The sequence below is a fragment of the Zootoca vivipara genome, chromosome 1 (assembly GCF_965207765.1).
Source record: "Zootoca vivipara chromosome 1, rZooViv2.hap1.1, whole genome shotgun sequence".
NCBI lineage: Eukaryota > Metazoa > Chordata > Lepidosauria > Squamata > Lacertidae > Zootoca > Zootoca vivipara.
In genome coordinates, this window is record NC_142582.1 from 61,153,920 (window position 1) to 61,171,545 (window position 17,626).

Genomic DNA, 17,626 nt, shown 5'->3' on the forward strand with positions numbered 1-17,626 from the left:
CACACTTCAGTAACTAAAGTGACCCTGGAAATGCTTTTGGGAATATGTTCTGCTTGTGTAAGCTTTGCATATTTGTTTTTATTGCAGTGTTGTTTTTGTTGTGACGTGGGGTTTGTGACTTCAGCTCTCTTGACATAACATGCTGGAGACAGTTCTCTAGTAACAGCTCTTTATTAAAGTGAACAAGACTGAAGACTGAGGAGAGGAAAGCTACATTTATAGGGACAGGGGACTAGCTAGGAAGGGATACATTTTGGAGGGAACAATATCAAGCAATCACAGTGCTGCCTTTTGGAGGAAACCAATAAGACAGAGGATCCAAATACAGCAGCTTAAATGAACCAATAGTAGCTGTACCCTCTGGAACCAAAAGGCAGTTACTTTATCCTAATGCAAATACAGACAATAATAATACAGATATAAAATCCTTTGACTCAATACACAACACCCCTCCCCCCCTAGTGAGCACAGCAGACGTAATCCCTCAGGTACTGTGGGGTCCTACAACTTCTACCTGATCTCCTGACAACAGGTGTTGCAGGTTCTGGATTGGGTGTTACCTGTGGTGGAGGGGCTGCTATAGGGGTTTCGTCAGGAACAGATGGAGTCCCAGACATCTCAGGGTCCCCTACCTGTACCTCGTCATCCTGAGGACTAGCAGGCCCTGGTTCATTTGCGGAAGCCCCTGGTGACTGCACCTCTGGGCCATCTTCACTCTGGTCTCGCAGCTGTGCGTCATTAGCCAGGGATGAATTATCTGACTCCTCCCTGCTGAGCGCCCGGCGCCTCAGCTGATCTATATGTCTCTTCCAAACTTGCCCATTTTCCAAGGTCACATAATAGGACACAGGTCCACTAGCCCGGGTGATCACACCGGCCACCCACCGCGGACCTCGTGAATAGTTCCTCACCCAGACCAGATCTTCAGGGGCGAGATACCTTGTTGTGTCAGTCTCAGCCTGGGGGGTTGCTCTTGAATTACGGTTTGGCATTTTATCTGGGTGGACATAATCCAGCACCGTTACCAGTCTTCTACCTAAGAGCAGCTCGGCTGGCGACTTGCCCGTCGCAGTACATGGCGTCGCATGCTGCAAAAATAACATTCGCGCAATGCGAGCCGACCAGTTACCCTCCATTAAGCGCGCAATGGATTCTTTGGCTGTTCTTACCATGCGCTCAGCCTGCCCATTGGAGGATGGGTGAAAGGGCGCGGATGTGACCCCTCTTATAAAGTTATCAGCCAAGAATGCCCTGAATTCTTGGGATACAAAAGCTGCCCCATTATCTGATACAATGGTCTCAGGTAACCCGTGGGTAGCAAACAGCTGCCTCAACACCTTGATTACGGCAGCTGATGCCATGCTAGGGACCATCGCCACTTCTAACCATTTGGAATATGCATCAACGATAACCAAAAAGACCTTCCCTTGGAATGGCCCAGCAAAATCTATGTGCAGCCGGCTCCAGGGAGTCCTGGACTGCTCCCACCAGTGGACTGGTGCTCTGGCCACTTCTGGCCGCACCTCTTGGCATGCCTTGCATGTTCGTACCCATTGTTCTATGTTCTGGTCCATTCCAGGCCACCACACATAACATCGGGCTAGCGACTTCATCCTGACCATTCCCGGGTGTCCCATGTGAAGCGTCTCAAGAACCCTGTTTCTCAGTGGTGCTGGGATGATCACCCTATCTCCCCATAGGAGACAACCCTTATGCATGGACAATTCGTGCTGCCTTGTCGCATAAGGCCTGAATTTTTCTTCATGCGGACCACCTGGCCACCCCCTCCCCACCCAAGTGAGCACACGGGAGAGAACAGCATCTTTCCTAGTTTTCTCAGCTATATCCGTAGCTGTTACAGGAGCCCCCGGAAGTGTTTCTAGCATCATAATGTGCTCCGCCGGAGCAGGATCCTCATTGCTCCCGCCAGGAAGGGGCAATCGACTCAGCGCATCAGCATGGCACAACTGTTTCCCCGGCACATGGGTCAAGGTGTACTGGAACCCATTCAGGAATATTGACCAACGCAACATTCTGGGGGAGAGAATTTGTGGCGTTTGTTTGTTTGGGTTGAACAACCCTAACAGTGGTTTGTGGTCCGTTTCAATGGAGAAATGGCGACCGTACAAATAATCATAGAACCTTTTGATTCCGGACACAATAGCCAGTGCCTCTTTATCAATTTGAGCATAGTTGCGCTCTGTGGGCGACAACGTACGGGAATAGAAAGAGATGGGCTTTTCCGACCCATCCGGTTCCCTATGACTCAGCACAGCCCCCAGACCGTATTGAGAGGCATCACATGCCAGGACCAGCGGCTTTGACTCATCATAATGAGCAAGGACGCTCCTGCTACTCAGCATTCCTCGCAAGGAGTCAAAAGCCTTCTGCTGCTCCCGCCCCCATCGCCACACATTCTTTTTCTGCAATAGTCTATGTAATGGTTCAGCTACCGAAGCTTTCTGGGGTAAGAACGAATGATAAAAGTTAATAAGTCCCAGGAATGACTGCAACTCCGTCTTGTTCTGTGGTCGTGGTGCCTCGATGATGGCCTTAATCTTAGCATCTGTGGGGTGGATGCCTGATGCATCAATTTTAAACCCCAAGAAATCCACAGTTGGCACCCCAAAACTGCATTTTTCTTTTTTCAGTTGCAACCCCACCTCCTTGAACTTGAGCAACACTGCACGGACACGCGCAACCAGTTCCTGTGGGTCTTTTCCAGCAATCAAAACGTCATCAAAAAATGGCAAGACCCCCGGCAGACCTCTTAACAGGCGTTCCATGAGCCCTTGAAAAATCCCTGGGGCCACACAAACTCCGAACTGTAATCTGTTAACTCTGAACGCCCCTTTATGTGTGACAATAGTCTGTGCTTCCGCTGATTGTGGGGTTACTGGCAGCTGTTGGTAAGCTTGTGCCAGGTCAATTTTGGCGAACACCTTGCCCCCAGCCAGTTTAGCCAACAGATGTGATACGACTGGAATGGGGTATGAGTTTCCCCTGAGTGCCTTATTGATAGTACATTTGTAATCTGCACATATCCTGACTTCCCCATTTGCTTTAAGGGGCGTGACGATTGGAGTCTCCCACTTAGCAGAGTCCACGGGTGAGAGAACTCCCTGCTTGACCAATTTATCCAGCTCTGCCTCGATCTTGGGTTGCAGTGCAAATGGCACTCGCCTTGGTTTGAGTCGGATTGGGGCCACACCGGGGTCCAACTCGAAGTCAACTGGGGGCCCTTTATAACAACCCAGTTTTCCATTAAAGAGACCAGCAAATTCCTTGCATAATGCCTCACTCATCTCAGGGCAGGTTTGGATTGAATTAAGCCCTGAGATACTCAGTCCCAGGGCGGGGAACCAGTCAGTGCCCAGGAGACTGGGGCGACTGCCCTTCGCAATCACCAGTTTGAGTACAGCCTGTTTGTCCCGGAACTGTACTCTCACGGCACACATTCCCATAACATGGATGCGGCCTGCTGAGTACGACTGCAAGGTTGCCGGGAAGGGCTCCAGAGGGGGCAACTTACCCCTGGGGAAGAATGTCTTCGCGGTCTGGTCCGACACGATGGTGAATGCAGATCCGGAGTCCACCTCCATGTCGCACTGCTGACCCTCAATCTTCACCTTGACGTGTGCCTTGCCTTGCGCTGGAAACTGCACGGCCCTCCCGTTGATCTCCGTTACGTAGTGGCAGTCCTTTAGAAAACGAGGTGCTGTGGGCGGTCTGCGATGCTCCAGTCTAGGTGCTCCTGTTGCTCCCGACGCCGCCGATCTACAGACCCTGGCGATGTGACCCGTCTTTCCGCACGTCCGGCACATAGCATCCCTGAAACGACAACTCTTCCGCTCATGGTTTCCGCCACAACCTGGGCAACTGCCTCGGCGATCTTTGTGCACTGTGCAGGCCTGACGCACCAACTCGACCCCACGGACTGGGCTCTGGCTCGGAGTAGCCTCTAGCTCGTCCATGGCATGCGCAACTTCTATCTGTGGCTTAGTGGCCTTGCGACTGGCATCAAGCTCCTCTCTTTCATAATTCTCCGTGGCGGTGGCCTCCTTCAAGGCTGAAGCAAGGGTAACCTCTTCTTTAGCCACGATGCGTCTTCTGGCTTTCTTGCTGCTCAGACCACCAATAAACCGATCCAGGAGAGTCTCTTCCAGATTTTGGAAGCCGCAGTGCTGAGCGAGCTTCCGGAGTTCAGCCAGAAATGTGGATACAGACTCCCCAGCATGCTGCTGCCTCTTATGGAACTCCATCCGCCGGGCCATCTTGGTCTCAGTAGGCGCCAAGTGGCTTGTTAGGCAGGCAAGAATATCTTTGAGAGACGTCTCACTCAGCTTCGCTGGAGCAAGTAATGCCTTGGCCAGCTTGAAGGTCTCGGGCCCACAGTAGCTCAGGAATGTGGCCCTTCTTTTGCTGGCATCGGTGATCCCTTGAGCCACTGCAAAGAACTCGAAGCGTTCGACGTAGTCTTCCCATGTGTGGGGCTCTGATGGCTGGAAGGGCTCCAATACCCTTGGACTCTCCATTGTCCTAGCGGGCAGGGTCGTCTTCTCAGCTGGCCAGTGAGTCTTGTTCTAAGCTGCAATCCGGACTCTGAGGCAGGGCTGTGTTTAACCGCTCCTCAGCATTCCGGATCCCACCTTCGTCGCCAGTTGTTGTGACGTGGGGTTTGTGACTTCAGCTCTCTTGACATAACATGCTGGAGACAGTTCTCTAGTAACAGCTCTTTATTAAAGTGAACAAGACTGAAGACTGAGGAGAGGAAAGCTACATTTATAGGGACAGGGGACTAGCTAGGAAGGGATACATTTTGGAGGGAACAATATCAAGCAATCACAGTGCTGCCTTTTGGAGGAAACCAATAAGACAGAGGATCCAAATACAGCAGCTTAAATGAACCAATAGTAGCTGTACCCTCTGGAACCAAAAGGCAGTTACTTTATCCTAATGCAAATACAGACAATAATAATACAGATATAAAATCCTTTGACTCAATACACAACAGTTTTACTGTATTTAAACCTACCCTGAGATCATATTGATCAGAGCATGCTAGAAATTAATATATAAAATTAACTAATGGACAGTACTCTGAGCAGAGCCGCATCTGAAGATTTTAATGCACAGGCAGGCTGTTGTGGGAGGAGGCACTCCTTAGTGTAAGTCCTTGTAACAAGTGACAACAGTCTTGAGGTGTGAGGGAGCATTATTGTTTATTATTACTATTATTAAATTTGTATACCGCTCTTCATCCAAAGATCCCAGGGTGATTCACAACCGAAAATGACAGAAAACATGAGAAATTTTTCTATGGACTTATACAGCACATGGAGGATCATATATATAATTAATATATAATTATTATTATTAAAGATTTTCTGGGTTTACAAAAGTACATGCCTTGTCTCTTTTTTCAGGTTGTACCAGGCATAGGCAACCTTGGCTCTCCAGATGTTTTGGAACTACAACTCCCATGATCCCTGACCACTGGCCCTGTTAGCTAGGGATCATGGGAGTTGTAGTTCCAAAACATCTGGCGAGCCAAGGTTGCCTATGCCTGGACAGTCTTTCTTACAAATCAGTTACATATGTTGTGAGACCTTAGTGTTGACTACAGTATAAGGTTGGGGAAGAAGAGGGAGAGGAGGCGTGGAGTGGTGAGGCTTACAGTATATTATTTTGTATAGTGGGGGGGGGGAGTTGTGTCAGTGTCAGCTGGGTAGGTTCTCTTTCTACTCACTTGTTACATTTCCCTGGTAGTGAGAGAGGTTGGGGTCCCAGGGTATGGTTGGTTGTCTGTGGTTGGCTGCAATGGGGTTTGTTTGCCTTTATGAGGGTGGGGAGGAGGTAGGGTTGCCAGACTCAATAGAGGACAGGACTTCTGTGCTTGGAAATTAAACAAAGGGACTGCTGGTTTCTCTTTAAGGTTTCCAGACTCAAAAGAGAGCAGGGCAATTAAAGGCACAGAAGTCCTGTCCTCTATTGAGTCTGGCAAGCCTAGGAGGAGGGCTTGCTGGGTTAAGTGAGCCAGATGGTGGATTCTTGTCATCTTGTTGGGCTGTGATGTGATAAAGGGGAGCCATACTGGAGTGAAGGCGTCCTCTTCTATTTGTCCCCGTGTCAGTTTCAGTGTATGGAGGATAGTATTTGAACATATGAAGAGCCAGCTGGATCAAGCCAATGGACCGTCTAGTTCAGGCATCCCCAAACTTCGGCCCTCCAGATGTTTTGGACTACAATTCCCATCATCCCTGGCCACTGGTCCTGTTAGCTAGGGATCATGGGAGTTGTAGGCCAAAACATCTGGAGGGCCGCAGTTTGGGGATGCCTGGTCTAGTCCAGCTTCCTGTTCTCACAGTGGCCAGCCTGTGGGAAACCCACAGGTAGGATTCGCACACAAAAGCACTCTCTCCTGTGGTTTCCAGCAAGTGAGGCAGAGCAGAGCCATCATTTCTAGTAGCCATTGAAATGTTAAAAAGCCAGCATCAGAGATGTGTGTGGTCAGGCATCTTTTTAACAGTGGGCACATCATTGAGAGATGCCCCTCGAGACCTGCTCCCTCTCCTCCACAGCAGTGTCACCTGCTTGTTTACTTGTCCTCTCCCTCTGGCTCAGAAGCCACGAGCAAGTAAACCATGGCAGAGGTGAGGGAGATCAGTGAGTCAGTCTCTCTGCCTGCCAAAGTGAGCAAGAGGTTGGAGAAGGGCCAGCCTCAGCGTAGCTACAATGGTTGATGAGCAGACAGCTCCAAGTTTGAGGGAGCCCTGGCCCTAAAGTGACTTCTAATGAGCCACTTCCACATTGGTGTGCTCCCTTAGGATTATCTGAGGTATATAGAATTATGCATGGTATGGAGAAAGTAAGACAGAATTTTTCTCCCTCATAATACTTGAACCTGGGACCATCCAACAAAGGTGAATGCTAGAAGATTCGGCACAGACAAAAGAAAGCCTCAGTGCTTCAGGTTGAACTGCAATCCAGAGCAGCCTGCAAATATTTTCACCAGTGTATGAAATCATTGCTGTGGTAATCTGGCGTTAAGCAGATGAGCCAATCTTAACTCATCTATATCTGAGTGGCTCCTGAAAGTGATTCACCAGCATGAGGTTATGAGATAAGGCTGGGAAAAGGGGAAACTGCATATACGTATTAGTGAAAATAGCATACACAAATTCATTATAATAGGGGAAATGGTTTGCTAAAATGTGTTTTATTAGCAGAAATGAGCACTTAAATGTTGATAAAACTTTTGTGATGACTATAGTGTTATGAGTTTGGGGGTGCCAGACCTTTTTAACCCCTGAACCCAGCTAGTGTTAAAATATAAGCCAGGCTAACTTCCTGATTCCATGGATCCAGCAAGTCAGTCTACCTTCCTGATCAGATATTTGCCTGGGGTGATGGGCCATTAAGAGAAACAAGGAAAGGGGCTTCTGTGTGAGACACCAAATGGGTGGGAGAGCCCTCCTCCTCTAGCTCGTGGTTGGCTAGAAGGACAAAAGCCAGAGTTTAGAGTTGAGTTTGTGTTACCTTGAGCAGAAAGTAGAAGTAAAACCATAGGCTGGAAAGCCAGAGAAGCAGAGCACAATGTTTGATTTCTGTTTAAAACCATGGGTGCAGTTATGGGAAAAACAAGACACTTTTGGGGTGTTAAAGCTGTGAGTCCCTCCATCATAGGCTCAGGTTGTATATATGTGTAATTAAACCATATATAATAAAGACACCACAGTTTCTGCTGTGCCTGGGTGAAACCTGGGTGATTGCCTGGACCCCCTGGAATATTGCACAGCTCAGAGACTGGGGTGGCATACAACTGTGTGTGTGTGTGTGTGTGTTTAATTCTGAATTTTAAATTGCTACAACCATCCACTGGGACCCAAGAGTGGGTAATAAATTTAGTAATAATAAATTCACAAATTGATGCAAAAATGTGGCAAAGTGAACTGAATACTGGATAAATGAGAAACTGAGAGAAACAGATATGACCAGTGCTTTTTTCGTGCATACCCCTAAACATTTTGTGAATCTAAGTTTGGCCTCATTGAGGGGCAGTATTTCAATATGAGTAGGAAAATGAGAGTACCCCTCAACATTTTTTAGAAAAAAAAGCACCGGATATGACCATCCTTTTTTTAAAAATTAATTTTTATTGATTTTACATAGTAAGATTTTACATAATAACAAAAACCATACACATACATAACATATTTTTCACATTCTCCTACCCCCTCCAAGAGCCCTCTCCTCCCACAAGAGAACCCCCCGAAAGGTAGGCAATCGAATGTGGTTCATTTTATAGTTGGGTCTCTACCCCCCCTCCCCCTTCCCCCCAGAGCCTCCCCCTGCCACCAAGAGGTCCCAGGATGGCAAGGATAGGAACAGGCGAGTATCCGCCCAGCTATTATCCAACTTTAGCGTTCATAAACGATAAAAGAAAGAATAAAATAAAAATAATGACAAAAAACAGAAAAAAACCACAGCATAAAAAATATGATGAAAATAAAAACAAAACACACAACATCAAAAATTTAAACCTTATCTAATTTCCTAAACATTGTCTCTTGCGCTTCCCCAGACCCCCCCCCCTTTGTTGATTTTCATTTGCCAGCTCCATCTTTACAGTTTTCACTATTTACGGATATGACCATCCTTAGTCTTGGCCCATCTTATTAAATAATGCAAAATTTAGAGTTAACCCAATAATCTGATCTATTTTGCCCCTTATACTTGTGTGTAATAAACTCAAATAATTTGGAAAGCTGGGTTGGGCTGGATTCCTATACTACCCAAAGAGGACAGAGTCCTTTGCTCCTCCCACTTCTGCTTAGACAGGAGCTATGCTGTGTAAACTATTGGGAGATAGGAGACGGCAGGCTAAAGCTTGACCAGCGGATTATTAGGAGCATGGCTGACAGTCCCCTTACTTCTGAGTAAATCAGTCACATGATGTGGGAAGTGCACTCACTGTGGGTGGCCGTTACAACCTTGGAAGCTGCCTTATAGTGAGTGAAACAGTCCATGTACTGTAGCTCTGTGTTGTTCACACTGACAGTGGCTCTCCAGTTTTTCAGAGAGGGGACATTCACAGGCCTACCTGGAGATCCCAGAGATTGAACCTGGGACCTTAGGCATCATGCAAAGCAGGTGCCCTTCCACTGAGCTACGACTCTTCCCCTAATACAGTGGAGGACATGTTACTGACAGTCTGCTCACAGGACTGTCACTGGAATGGTGGTAGCTTTGCCACCCCACCCAGGGCAGTGGTAAGTTCAAATGGTGGTTCACCTGCACACTGCTGTCTGCTGCAGCTGCCAAGTGAGCCCACCACATGGTCCACCAATAGAGGAGGGAACCCATGAGGAGGGCCATTGCTCAGGGCACCCTCAAACCTAGGGTCAGACCTAAGACAACCACATTCGCAATCCTTCTAAACTGAAGCTGTCCCAGATTATTCCAACCAATTTTAAATGTTTCTCCGCATAGCCTATAAAACTGCATCTTTATTGAAACCTTTCCAAAAGACAGCAGGTATAAACAAACACTTAATGAGTTCAGCTGCTAGTGCCAAAAACATTCCAAATTGCATCCTCATGTTTACATAGCTCATAATGTCAACAGCATGTCTCCTAATGAATTGATAAATTTGTACAAAAACAATCGATGGAAAAGAAACTACTGTATATGAACTAGAAACAACAATGGCAGGCACAAAACTTGAAGCGGTATCAATCTGGAATCCCCAGATTTTTTTTTTTTTGGAATGAGTATACTGTATGTCCACTCCATATATTTGTTTCAGGGTATGGAATGAATCTACTTGGGTGTATCTAAACAGCATGCAGATTCACACTCTATGAACCATGCAACCAGATTTTTAAAGACTAGCTGAAGGAAAGAAGCTTGTGTCAGAAAGTGAAATGAGGATTGTGTATTGAAGGCTCATACAGACAATTTTTAAAACCCTCACTTTTCAGTGAGCCTTATACTTGTGTTTAGCCCTGATTGACCAGGTATGGTGTGATAGCCTTAAAAAAAGTTTGGCTTTTTAAAAAGGAACTATTAATGAAGCTGGGGGACATTGTTACAGGATTCGGTTGCTTATGTGTATAACATTGTTTTCTTCTATTTTGAAGGTCTGCGTTGCATTGCTTTGCTTGCCTCATGCCATGAGAGGTGATAATCTTCTCAAAGAGTAACCTGAACACTGAAAACATCATTTTAAAATTGTCAATGTATGGGATGGGCGGGTGGAGTCACAGACACCGTCCACAGCAGGTACATCACACTTGCACAGTGTTATGTTCGCCCAGCACTCTAAGGTGACAGGCAAGCAGGGTGGCATTGCCGAGAAACAGGTCAAAAGAGGACACATGTTTGCATTCAAACACACGTCCGCTTAGTTATATGTACTGTATATGCGCACATTTATAAAGGTTTGCTGTGATTTTAATTAGAAATACAACACATCTGACCATCATGGGGGAAGTGTATAACCAATGACAGGTGTACCTGCTTGGTATAGTGTGCAAGTGCTGTCGGTGGGCAATATCCAGGCCACAACTCTTCTCCCTTGTTTTGGTTTTATATTTTCCAATGGGATTTGGACAGGACAGCTGTTTAAATAGAGGTGCTCTTCATATTAAGGACTAACCTGGCAGCCAATGAAAGAGAGGGCTATCCTTTGCAAAACAGTGTCACATGGGCACGCTACAGATAGATGCATGCACAGGTGAGTTTGGGAAGTGTTCACTGCACTTGAAAACTTTTTTTGGCTTTTGGGGGTGCTTTTTCAAGAATGCTGGTAGTTTTCCTTATTTTATAGTTGAGGTTCCCCTCTTCTATGTTTACACTTACAAAACAACACACACCACACCCTTCCAGCTGATGGCCACCAATGGGTGGGGAGATTTGGCCACTTCATCTATAAAGTGAGGTATACCCCCCTCCATTTCTTAGAAATATGCCCACCAACCAGCATGAGATACCAAAAAAGAAAAAAAGCATTTGGCTTATCTCTAGAGAATACACTAACTAAGCCATTCAGTAATTGGTGGTGGTAGTAGGTATAGTTACTAGCGAAATGATGAACCAAAAACAAGATGAAATTGATTTCATTATAGAGACAGACTGTGGCAACTGATGATGGTGATGAAGAGCTGCAAGAAGCATCATGAGACTTCGGTCTAATGCTTTCAAAAGATAGTTAGGTTATATCATTATAAGTGCCATTAATTCACGAATTTGCACTGAAAAGGGCCAGTAAAAAAAAAGAATGCTTTAAAGTGAACTTATAAAATGCTTGCAGCTATGTTTGTCTATTATAATAAAAAAATTAAACACATCCAAAGGGCTATATGTTTCTTAAAAAGGTAAAGGGGCCCCTGACCATCAGGTCCAGTCGTGTCCGACTCTGGGGTTGCGGCGCTTATCTCGCTCTATAGGCCGAGGGAGCCGGCGTTTGTCCACAGACAGCTTCCGGGTCATGTGGCCAGCATGACAAAGCTGCTTCTGGCGAACAAGAGCAGCGCACGGAAACGCCGTTTACCTTCCCGCTGGAGCAGTCCCTATTTATCTACTTGCACTTTGATGTGCTTTTGAACTGCTAGGTGGGCAGGAGCTGGGACCGAGCAACAGGAGCTCACCCCGTTGCAGGGATTCGAACCGCCGACCTTCTGATCAGCAAGCCCTAGGCTCAGTGGTTTAACCACAGCACCACCTGGGTCCCTATATGTTTCTTAGGACCAACCAAAAAGTGACAATACAGCCAGCAAACTTTGTAAGACTCTTCTTCAGGCTGAATTTTATGTTAACAACAATAGCCTAAAAGTGCTAGGTGGTTTGGAGCATGAAAGAAAAGCCCAGTTGTGATTTTGAAAATGTAGAAAATGAAATTTCAAAATGAAAAGAGAACGTTTTTTTTCACATGTTCGTATGAAGGGGATTCCATGTATGTGTCTGGGAGAAGGTATGTGGTACATGTTTTTACCTGGCCTTGAAAATAACGCTTGGGCCCACCCCAGATCCCATAGAAGCAAATTCTTAAGGCTATTCCTTCTCCAGTACTCTACTGTATATGAAAATAATCTTACTGGTTCAATGCTGGAAGGCTTCCCTAAGGATTTCAAAACATCAGGATCGTATTATTATTCATAGTAATGGTGCTCAATGGAGCATATTGTTCATCTTCTGATAATAGGTGATTAAGCCTTGCTAATTGTCCATGGGATGACACATCATGCCTAAGGGGCATTCTGTAAACATCCAACCTATAATTTGGGTGCAGTGTGTGCTCACAATAAGGCAGGTCACCAAGGATATTGCAAAACAAAAAAAAACAAAAAAAAAACACAACCTTCCCTTAAACAGAGACCCAGTTACTTGATTGAGCACCTTCTCTCATACAGACTTACCTGCATGTGAAAATATATCAGAGAAGCACCCTTCACGGAGTGGTAGTTGGCTGGTATTTGTTTGACTGCTACACAAGAGAGGTGGTAGCAGATGCTGAGTTGGGGAGGCAACACTTACCTGATCTGGCAGCGGAAGCGCTGTGGCTTGCTGGGAGAAAGGATGGGAGGGAAAGGCGGCAGGGAGGTTAGCACTGTTGAAACACACCAGCAGGAGCACCATATTGGCTCCTTGTCCACTCTTAGAGAGAGGGCCTTCTCTGTGTTGGCCCCCTGAATGTGGAATTCCTTTCAGATATGGTTGGCATCAACTTCTTTGAGTTTTCAAAGAACAGAGGCCAGTTGAGAGTCACCTCCTATTCATCCAAACTCCTTCTACCCCAGTGAATTGGGGGTTTGGACTGCTCTCTGTGTTATATGGGCTGTATACAAATGCAATAAGTAAAAAATAAATACCTGAAAGTAAGTACTACTGAATTCAATGGTTTTAGACGACTTTAGACAAACTATTATCTTGGTGTGTTTTCTCCCCACCCCCACCGCCCACCCACCATCAGCAATAAAGGGAATAATAATACTGACTTAACTTACAGGGTTGTTGAAAGGATTAGAACTAAATAATGCATGTTAACTGTTATGAATATTTGAAAGCAGTATGCAAATGTTTATTATTATTAATTGATAGTTAAGGCATAACTGTACTCCACGCTCTGGTAACTTCCAGGTTGGGTAATTGCAATGTGCTTTACTTGGAGCTGCCCTTGAAGACGACTTGGAAACTGCAATTGGTACAAAATGCAGCACTTAGTTTTCGTTCAGGTTTCATACAATTCCTGTTTTGAAAAAGCTGCATTGGTTGCCAGTTCATTTCCAGCCCAGTTTGAGCTGCTCGTGCTAATGTTTAAAGCCCTAAACAACTCAGGCCTAAAATATCTGAAAGACGACCTCCTTCCCTATAGACCTTCCTGGGTACTGAGATCAACAGAGGGGGGCCCCTTGGTAGTTCCTCTGCCCTCAGAGGTTTGGGGTACATTTTATGTGAAGGCCCCTAAGCTGTGGAACACCCTCCTCACAGTAGTGCATCTGGTACCTTCATTGTACAGCTTTTGGTGAATGCTGAAGGCACACCTCTAAACTCTGGGTTTTGACACTTGAGTTGTACATTTATATGACCCACCTTATTTTTGTGATTGTTTTGAACTGTTTTTTAGCATTGTGGTGTAATGTTGTAACTTGCCCTGGAACCTTAGGGCAAAGGAAAGGTAATTCATCATCATCACCATCTATGCTAATGATACAAAGTATGCACTTAAAAACACAAGAAGGCCCATAGCGCAATGTTAGATTACATGTCCTGCATTAAAAGCTCTCAAGCGGGGCCGGGAAAAGAATTCTTGCCTAAGACTCTGGAGAGCTTCCTCCAGTAGACAACATTGAGGTAAATGAGCCAAGAGTCTGACTTGGTACAAGACAAGAAGTACAAAGGTCCACTTCATCCAACAGCAGGTAGTAGGTGGTCCATCAAAATTGGCACCCTGCTCTATTTTTTACATGCCTTCTCTTGGCAGGTATCCCACATTCTGTAAATGAATAGAGCGCTATGTGTCAGCTGTGCCAATCACCTTGCAAAAACTCACAGGATGTACCTTTTATGAAACCCAGCTCTTACACACTTTGCCTTTCGATATTCGAACTACTCCTAGCTCCTTTGTTATCAGTGTTGCCAGTGAATCAGCAAAACACCTACCTACATATCCCTTTCTGAGCTTAATTAACAAATGCTAAGGGCTGTTTCGGGCATACAATGCCATCTCTTGTGATGATCCTGTTTCTGCATGCTCACCCCAATTGAATCTCCTGCTCATGGGCACACCTGCCCTCCTCTCTGTGAACATTCAGAAGAAACTTCTATTACATCAGCTGAATCTCCCCATCTATCCATTGCCCATGGCTGCAAGCATTTCTCAGCATTATGTAAAGAAACCCCCCAAATAATAATAATAATAATAATAATAATAATAATAATAATAATTTGTTATTTATATGCTGCCTATCTGACTGGGTTGCCCCAACCACTCTGGGCAGCTTACACTGAATTAAAACACAATAAGACATAAAACATTAAAAACTTCCCAATACAGGGTTGCCTTCAGATGTCTTCTAAAAGTCAGATAGTTGTTTATTTCCTTGACATCTGATGGAAGGGCGTTTCACAGAGTGAGTATGTCTACCAAGAAGGCCCTCTGTGTGGTTCTCTGTAGCCTTACTTCTCACAGTGAGAGAACTACCAGAGGGTCCATGGAGCTGGACCTCAGTGTCCAGGCTGAACAATCTAACTCACAGCAGGAAAGATGGGGGCTGGGTTAAAGTCTCCATTAAGGGAAGCTTCCTAAAACCTAAGAACTACAGACACAGGATGTGGTTGGTGGCAGCCACTTCCTCCGGCACAAAGGGGATACTTTTTAGACCACCAAAACCTTCGCTTTCCATTTGGACAACAGAAAACATTTTTTCTCACCAAATAATACTTCACAGAGACTTCCCTCAACATCAGGAAGTGACTTCCAAATCCGTGAGGTTAAAAAATCAACATGCTCAGTACACTCTTATGGTAGCCTCAGTATTTGTTTCCTCTAGAAGAGAATAGCGTAGTTGGCTAGAGTGTGGTGCTGATAAAGCCAAGGTTGCCAGTTCAATCCCCGCATGGGACAGTTGCATATTCCTGCAACTGGCTTTTAACTCAAAACTTTTATGATTCTATCTGTCCCAGTAAACGTATTACTGTTCTAAAAACTCTAAAGATTCAGCAGGGCTTCTTCTGTTCAACACCATGCAGAGTTGTATGTTGATTACATAGAGATGTTGAGAAGTAGGGATGTGCATTTGTTTCAGGACAGATGGAAAATGGAACCGGCTCACTCAGTTCGGTTTTTGATTGTCCTATTTGTTGTTTTGTCGTTTAGTCGTGTCCGACTCTTCGTGACCCCATGGACCATAGCACGCCAGGCACTCCTGTCTTGCACTGCCTCCCACAGATTGTCCTATACAGAGTGCAAAGAATGGGCATGAACTGGGGTCATGTTTGGGGCCAAGTTTATTTGTGTCCAATGGCAGTGGGAGCTGAATTGACACAGAGAGCAGTATGGGACCACTCAGGGCCAGCCCAAGACATTTCGACACCTGGTGTAGACTCCAAAATGGCACCCCCCCTCCCTGCAAGTACAAGGGAGGAACATCAGAAATAAGTAGTGGGGGAGGAAGATCGACATTGGTGTCTGCTGCCACCTGAGGTGGTCACCTTACCTTGATTCATGCATTGGCCGGCTCTGGAACCATTCTTGGTAGCTGCCATTTCCTATTCCCCAGAATCCCTAGACAAAGTGCAATCCCAGGGCATTTTGCAGGGGTGAAGAGTGGATGCTGGATAAAACAGAGGTTCCCCCAATGCTGCCTGCAGATGTCTGCTGTGCTGCCACCACAGACACCAGCAGAGAGGAGAGACCAAAAATGAATGCAAGTACTGAAATGAAACAAATGTAAATGAGTAAAACATAATGCAAATGCAAATGAATGAACCATGAAACAAACAGTTTTCAGCAATGAAAATGATCAGAATAATCCTGAAACAGAAGGCAATTTATTGTAAACCTCTACTGGGTCATAAGGCTTTGGACAGAGAATTATTTTCCGTAGAACATTCAGGTTGTCAGCTTTTTTTACTGGACTCTGCTCATGATCCTTCTACTGAACTGAAGGCACTAGCAGCAGTTGTTGCACAGAACAAGCAGCTCATTTGGAGACAAAATGCTGGACTAGATATCTTTTGTCTGATTTGGTACGTACAGCAGTACTTAGGCTGTATTCTTACAGTCACACCCTTGAGGTGTGAACTGAATCTAATTTCTTTCTCATCCCTTCTTCTGATTGGTCATGAGCACTTTTAGGTTCTTAAAATGTATTTAGTCCTGCAGAACTCGCTTTTGAAACAAATAATAATAATAATAATAATAATAATAATAATAATAATAATAATTTATTTATACCCCACCCATCTGGCTGGGTTTCCCCAGCCACTCTGGGCGGCTTCCAACAGAAAAATAAATCACAGTGATCTATTAAACATTAAAAGCCTCCCTAAACAGGGCTGCCTTCAGATGTCTTCTAAAAGTCTGGTAGTTGTTTTTCTCTTTGACATCTGATGGGAGGGTGTTCCACAGGGTGGGCACCACTACCGAGAAGGCCCTCTGTCTAGTTCTCTGCAACTTGGCTTCTCGCAATGAGGGAACCGCCAGAAGGCCCTCGGTGCTGGACCTCAGTGTCCAGGCAGAACGATGGAGGTGAAGGCGCTCCTTCAGGTATACTGGACCGAGGCCATTTAGGGCTTTAAAGGTCAGCACCAACACTTTGAATTGTGCTCAAAAACGTACTGGGAGCCAATGTAGATCTTTCAAGACCGGTGTTATGTGGTCTTGGCGGCCGCTCCCAGTCACCAGTCTAGCTGCTGCATTCTGGATTAGTTGTAGTTTCCGAGTCACCTTCAAAGGTAGCCCCACGTAGAGAGCATTGCAGTAGTCCAAGCGGGAGATAACTAGAGCATGCACCACTCTGGAGAGACAGTCTGCAGGCATCAGCCTGCGTACCAGATGGAGCTGATAGACAGCTGCCTTGGAACAGAATTGACCTGCGCCTCCATGGACAGCTGTGAGTCCAAAATGACTCCCAGGCTGCGCACCTGGTCCTTCAGGGGCACAGTTACCCCATTCAGGACCAGTACTTCTGTCTTGTCAGGATTCAACAGTACTTCTGTCTTGTCAGGATTCAACCTCAATCTGTTAGCCGCCATCCATCCTCCAACCGCCTCCAGGCACTCACACAGGACCTTCACTGCCTTCACTGGTTCTGATTTGAAAGAGAGGTAGAGCTGGGTATCATCTGCATACTGATGAACACCCAGCCCAAGCCCCCTGATGATCTCTCCCAGCGGCTGCATGTAGATGTTAAAGAGCATGGGGGAGAGGACAGAACCCTGAGGCACCCCACAAGTGAAAACCCAGGGGTCTGAACACTCATCCCCCCCCACCACTTTCTGAACACGGCCCAGGAGGAAGGAGCGGAACCACTGTATAACAGTGCCCCCAGCTCCCAACCCCTCTAGACGGTCCAGAAGGATGTTATGGTTGATGGTGTCAAAAGCCACTGAGAGATCTAGC